Source organism: Monodon monoceros, unplaced genomic scaffold, assembly GCF_005190385.1.
Source record: "Monodon monoceros isolate NGI ecotype Baffin Bay Population unplaced genomic scaffold, NGI_Narwhal_1 Super_Scaffold_21, whole genome shotgun sequence".
Lineage (NCBI taxonomy): Eukaryota > Metazoa > Chordata > Mammalia > Artiodactyla > Monodontidae > Monodon > Monodon monoceros.
The window spans coordinates 51,505,568-51,512,313 of NW_021703778.1; positions in this window are offsets into that span (position 1 = coordinate 51,505,568).

Here is a 6,746-nt window from a genome sequence, read left to right on the forward strand (position 1 = left end):
AACACATGAAAAGATGCTCAACATCACCAATTATTAGGGAAATGCAAATCAAAACTGCAACAAGATACCACCTCACACCCATTAGGGTGGCTACTATCAAAAAAAATAGAATATGAGTGTTTGCAAAGACATGGAGAAATTGGGACCCTGGTGTAATACTGGTGGAAATTGGTACAGTCACTATGGAAAACAGTATGGTGTTTCCTCAAGTAATTAAAGATAGAATATGATCCAGCAATTCCACTTCTGTCCATATACCCCAAAGAATTGAAAGTAGGATCTCAAAGAGATATTTGTACACCCATGTTCATAGCAGCATTATTCGTAATAACTAAACAGTGGAAGCAACTCAAGTGTCTATCAGTGGATGAATAGACAATATGGATGAACCTTGGGGACATTATGCTAAATGAAATTAGCCAGTCAGAGAAAGATACATACTGTATGATCCCACTTATATGAAGTACTTAGAATAGTCAAAATAATAAAGACAGAAAGTAGATTGCTGGTTACCAGGGGCTGGGGGCAAGCAATAACAGGGAATTATTGTTTAATGGATATAGAGCTTCAGCTTCACAAGATGAAAACAGTTATGGGGGTGGACACTGGTGATTTTTGCACAACAAGGTGAATGTATTTGATACCGTTGAACTGTACACTTAAAAAATGGTTAAGATGGAAAAAATTGTTTATCATGAAGTATATCAAATACAAAGTGTAAATAAAATACATGTGTATAATTTAAAGAATAAAAAAGAAACAATAGTGTTTCTCAAACTTGAATGATACAAAGACCTCTTTCAATGACTTTCTTGTAGACCTTCAAATGTGGCCTTTAAATTATGTTAAATATGTACATATATAAAACTAGATATATATCTCTTAAAGTATTTCTTACACCCTCAAAAGCAGGGCACTTACTGATTGTATACAAATACTACAAAGCTAGTATTAAAATCAACATTTTTATGTAGTTCCACAGAAGCAAAGTTTTTTGTTTTTTTTTTGCGGTATGCAGGCCTCTCACTGTTGTGGCCTCTCCCGTTGTGGAGCACAGGCTTCGGACGCGCAGGCTGAGCGGTCATGGCTCATGGGCCCAGCCGCTCCGCGGCATGTGGGATCTTCCCGGACCGGGGCACGAATCCGTGTTCCCTGCATCGGCAGGCGGACTTTCAACCTCTGCGCCACCAGGGAAGCCCGAAGCAAAGTTCTTTTGAGCATTGCATGACTTGTCACTGGATAAAAGTTTCCACTAGAACATGATTCCTGTTAACCTGAATGAACCCCATGTTCTGAAAAATAGCACACTGAAAATACTGGGCTTCTGGGAAAAAATGAGTTCAAAGTAAACCATAGGTCTCAAGACACACAGATGGAGGTTGAGCTCTGAGCACAGGAGCCTTCACTTTCCTCTGGTCAAATTGATGCAAAAACTTCACTTGGGACAATAGCATAAATAATGTTACAAGGTCCTCTTTTTGCTTTTTTCTTACCAGCCTTCAAATTATCAATCATGTGTCATTAAACTGATACTGAAGTAATTCTGTTCAGTCCAGATTAATTCAGGTAATGAACTCATGTTATTATTAAGTGCTGCACAACTGTCAAAGCCAGCACCCAAAGAAAGTTACTCCTTAGAGGTAAGGAACGTGATTAGAAAAAATTAACAGTTAACTTCAGCCAACTTATTTCTGAGGCTATTGACCAGAGCCCCAGAGTTCCGCTCAGTGAGGTGGCTCACAGTTGATGGGGGCAGGAAGCCTGGAGATAGCATCTCTGGATCTTAAATGTGGAAAAGAAAACCTGAATCATTTTAGCTGTCCTATCAGAAGCAGAAGCAACAGGTAAGTGTGCATTTACAGGAAGGCTGTATGAAAGTAGAAAAGGCAGCCTCACTGGCGTGTGTCGTGAAAGATGTGGGAGCTAAATTCTAATCCAGCCCCAAAGAAATAGATCTTAAGACACCTCCCCACCCCACAGTCCTTCTATTCTGACTTTTGCTCACGTAGCAACATTCTAGTCACAAAGGGAACCTTGGTGAGGGAATGGGTAAAGCCTGCATTGCAGACACTGAAGAAGTTATATTCCTCTGAAATTAAATTAACAATAATATTTAAGTTTATAAACCTATGTTTAGTTTACTTCCTGGGTGTCTAAATATCTAAGGAATCTATATAAAAAAGCATCCAGGGCTAATCAGAACTAGGAGGAAGGCCAGGGTGTCTAGATTAAGAATACATGTATTAACTCATTTTATCCTCAAAAGAATTTTGGTTGTTGCTTGTATTTGGGTGTTGCAAGGTTGCTTTTTAAAATTTTTGGTGGAGTATAGCTGTTTTACAGTATTGTGTTCTTTCTACTGTACAGCAAAGTGAATCAGCAATATGTATATATCCCCTCTTTTTGGATTTCCTTCACATTTAGGTCACCACAGAGCATCGAGTAGAGTTCCCCGTCCAGTACTATAGGTTCTCATTAGTTATTTATTTTATATATAGTATCAATAGTGTATATATGTCAATTCCAATTCCCCAATTCATCGCCCCCTTCCCCCTTGGTATCCATACATTTGTTCTTTATGTCTGTGTCTCTATATCTGCCTTGTAAATAAGATTGTCTATACCAATTTTTTTCAGAATCCACATATATGCGTTAATATACAATATTTGTTTTTCTGTTTCTGACTTCATTCTGTATGGCAGTCTCTGGGTCCATTCATGTCTCTACAAATGACCCAGTTTTGTTCCTTTTTATGGCTGAGTAATATTCCATAATGTATATGTACCACATCTTTATCCATTCCTCTGTTGATGGACATTTAGGTTGCTTCCATGTCCTGGCTATTGTAAATGGTGCTGCAATGAACACTGGGGTGCATGTGTCTTTTTGAATTATGGTTTTCTCAGGGTATATGTTCAGTAGTGGGATTGATAGGTCATATGGTAGTTCGAGCTGTAGTTTTTTAAGGAACCTCCATAACTGTTCTCCATAGTGACTTATCAATTTACATTCCCATCAACAATGCATGAGGGTTCCCTTTTCTCCACACCCTCTCCAGCATTTATTGTTTGTGGATTTTTTGATGATGGCCCTTCTGACTGGTGTGAGGTGATACCTGGTTGTAGTTTTGATTTGAATTTCTCTAATAATTGATGATGTTGAGCATCTTTTCATGTGTTTATTGGCCATCTTGTATGTGTTCTTTGGAGAATGTCTATTAGGTCTTCTGCCCATTTTTCATTTGGGTTGTTTGTTGTTTTGATATTGAGCTGCATGAGCTGTTTGTACATTTTGGAGATTAATCCTTTGTCAATTGCTTCATTTGCAAATATTTTCTCCCATTCTGAGTGTTGTCTTTTTGTCTTGTTTATGGTTTCCTTTGCTGTGCAAAAAGTTTTTACGTTTAATTTGGTCCCATTTGTTTATTTTTGTTTTTGTTCTCATTACTCTAGGAGGTGGGTCAAAAAAGATCTCACTGCGATTTATGTCAGAGAGCGCTCTGCCTATGTTTTCCTCTAAGAGTTTTATAGTATCTGGCCTTATATTTAGGGCTTTAACCCGTTTTGAGTTTATTTTTGTGTGTGGTGTTAGGGAGTGTTCTAATTTCAATCTTTTACATGTAAGACTCCAAGCTTCCAATGCAGGGGGCACAAGTTCAATCCCTTGTTGGGGAAGTAAGATCCTACATCCTGCGTGGCAAATAAATAAATATATATATAAATAAAATAAAATAAAATATTTTCCTTAATAAGGGAGGTAAAGCAAAGAAAGGCAAAGTAATTTGTCCATTGTCACAAAAGAACGTGGTGATATGGGGATCCCACCCCTCTGAGTTCCTCAGTTTCTAACAGCAGAGTGACAAACCTTAGTTGTGGAGATATCAAGGGGTTAAGTCTGGCAAACATAGCAATACGACCAGGTTTTCAGTGAAGTGCTCAATAAGGATGGCTGAATTTCTTTTTTTGTTGTTGTTGTTGCATTATGCAGTCCTCTCACTGTTGTGGCCTCTCCAGTTGTGGAGCACGGGCTCCGGACGCACAGGCTCAGCGGCCATGGCTCACGGGCCCAGCCACTCCGCGGCATGTGGGATCCTCCCGGACCGGGGCACAAACCTGTGTCCCATGCATCGGCAGGCAGACTCCCAAACACTGCGCCACCAGAGAAGCCCAAGGATGGCTGAATTTCAATGGACCTGGGACTCATGAGGTGGATGAGACTTCCCTCACCCTATTGGTAGGTCCTCGTAGCTCTTGCACAGGCTTCATGAGTGACTTTGAATTGTCAGACTTGGAATATATTTCAGGCCATCAGAGACTTTATGATTGAGAATGAAGAATTTGGTGAAGTACTGGGCCCCCTGCAAAAAGAGAAAAGTCCAAGTCTCCAAGCCTGATACCTGGCTGTTTGGAATGGCCTATCCAGCTCCCAGTACCCTGCACCCCATGCACCAGATGGCTCACCCTCCTCCAACATGCCTGAGCTTTACTGCTCCCACACTTCACCCTTCTTGTCCCCCATCTAGAATGCCTGTCTGCCCCATTTCTGTCTCCTCAGAGAGCTTACCTAGGTGACCCGACAGTTGTTAGAGAGAAGCTGTGTGTCTACTTTGTGATGAAGTCCCAGGTCAGTTCTGATCTGTTTCTCATCCCAGTGCTCATGAGAGGGAGAGACTCAGTGTGTACCTGTTTGCCCTACTAGATTAGAGGTTGGGGTAATGAATTTTTTCTGTCCTACACACTGTCAGCTCTGAAAGGAGGAAGCAATGAGAATTTTGTTTGGGGCCATAATTTCTTTTCTTTGTTTTTGATTTTTTTTTTTTTGATGTGGACCACTTTTTTAAAGTCTTTATTGAGTTTGTTACAAAATTACTTCTGTTTTTATGTTTTGGTTTTTTGGCCATGAGGCATGTGGGATCTAGCTCCCTTACCAGGGATCAAACCTGCACCCCCTGCATTGGAAGGAGAAGTCTTAACCACTGGACTACCAGTGAAGTACTGAGGCCATAATATTTTGTAGAAAAAAACAGAGTCACACTGTTAAGCAGTCCTGATGTAGAAACTTTACCACCTTTGTCAGTAACACAAAGTTTTGTTCTGTAGTCAAACTAAGTGCTTCTTAACATACAACTCCCCAAGGATGCTCCTAACCATGGATAGTGAAATCATAATTGAGTAAAGTTTGATCAACACAACTTTTAATCAATGTTAGTTTTGGTCTTTTTCCCATGGGATTGAAATAGACTTGAGACTTCATTGCTCAGCTCAGGTACCATGCCATGAGTAGACAGTGGCTTGCCATCCTATCACATTGCAGGGGACAAGTGCTGGGTAGTTTGGGCCTTCTCTTCATGGGGCAGGCATGCTGGAAAGGCCTTGGAACAGATGTGGGAGGCCAGTGTCAGCTCTCCACACATGTGTGCAGACTCTGAGTAAACTCCCATTAACCATGACCTGGTTTTAATTTTTTGAGCATGAGTAGTCTGGAGTTGTGGATCAGGGCCTGCAGCAGAAGCTCTCTAGACCTGGCGCAGCTAAGATGCAGGAAAGTAGGATAGAATCAGAGCAGATGGACTTGAGGTAAGGGACAGCTTGTTTATTTTCATAGGCTGTTGAAAAGCTTCCCAGAGGGTATGAATTGTGGAAGAAAGGAACTGGACCAAGACTTCTGAGAACATGAGGGTGGCTGGAAGGATATAAAGTTATCTCCCAGAGCTGGTAAACTACAGTGTTTGGAACAGAGATGAACACAGTCCAGATCAGTGCTCAATGTCCATGGATAAGTCATGGCTAACTGGTAAGCTTCCCAGCAGAAGGTAGAGAAGAGTAATAGTGGTGGGAAGGAGGGATTAGACAGTATAGCCTCTTGAGGGGAAGGAGTTGGTGGCACAGAAAACGTGGTGAGCAATGGGCAGATGAAGCAAAACTAAGCCCTACCTTGGAGGGCATAGGGCCTGCAGACTGAGATAAGGATGGTGTCTCAAATGAATGGGAAATGGAGGCCTCAGCTAGCAGAACTAGAGTTTGTTTTAAGGAAAAATAGAGGCATCCAGTTAGAAGGAGGACACAAGGGCTCGGGTGTCCCATAGCCACGCTGATGGGGGATGGAGGTATGCCTCCTGTTCTCCTGGACAGAAGTACTCCCATGGTATGGAATGTGGAGGAAGGGAGAGAGTAGGAAAGAGGAAACCTGAGACATCTTAGGGAACACAGGGAAACCTTAGGGTACTTTGTTCTGATGTTCAGCCCCAGGGTAGGTTCAAACAGGTTACTTTATTTGTTGACTGGTTTAGGCACTAGTTTTGATGGTCTGCAGCAGCTTCCTCTCCTGTGGCTTGTGATCATGATGTGAGAAAAGGTGATGAGCACAAGGTTGGTGTGATGATCCACTTAAAATTCAGAGAGCAAGTCAAGCCAGACAGCACATTCCAAGACGCCCAGTCTGTATTCTTTATGACATAAATACAGTGTCAGTTTGTTTCTAAATGGTGATGTGTCTTTTTAAATAACATTTTTAAAATTAATTATTTATTTATTTTGGCTGAGCCGGCTCTTAGTGGCAGCATGCAGGACCTTCGTTGCAGCATTTGGACGTCTTAGTTGAAGCATGTGGACTCTTAGTTGCAGCATGCAAGTGCGCTTTAGTTTCCCAATCAGGGATCGAACGGGGCCCGCTGCATTGAGTGTACAGAGTCTTATACACTGGACCACCTGGGAAGTCCCAGTGCCTGTGTCTTGACTTGAGAATCT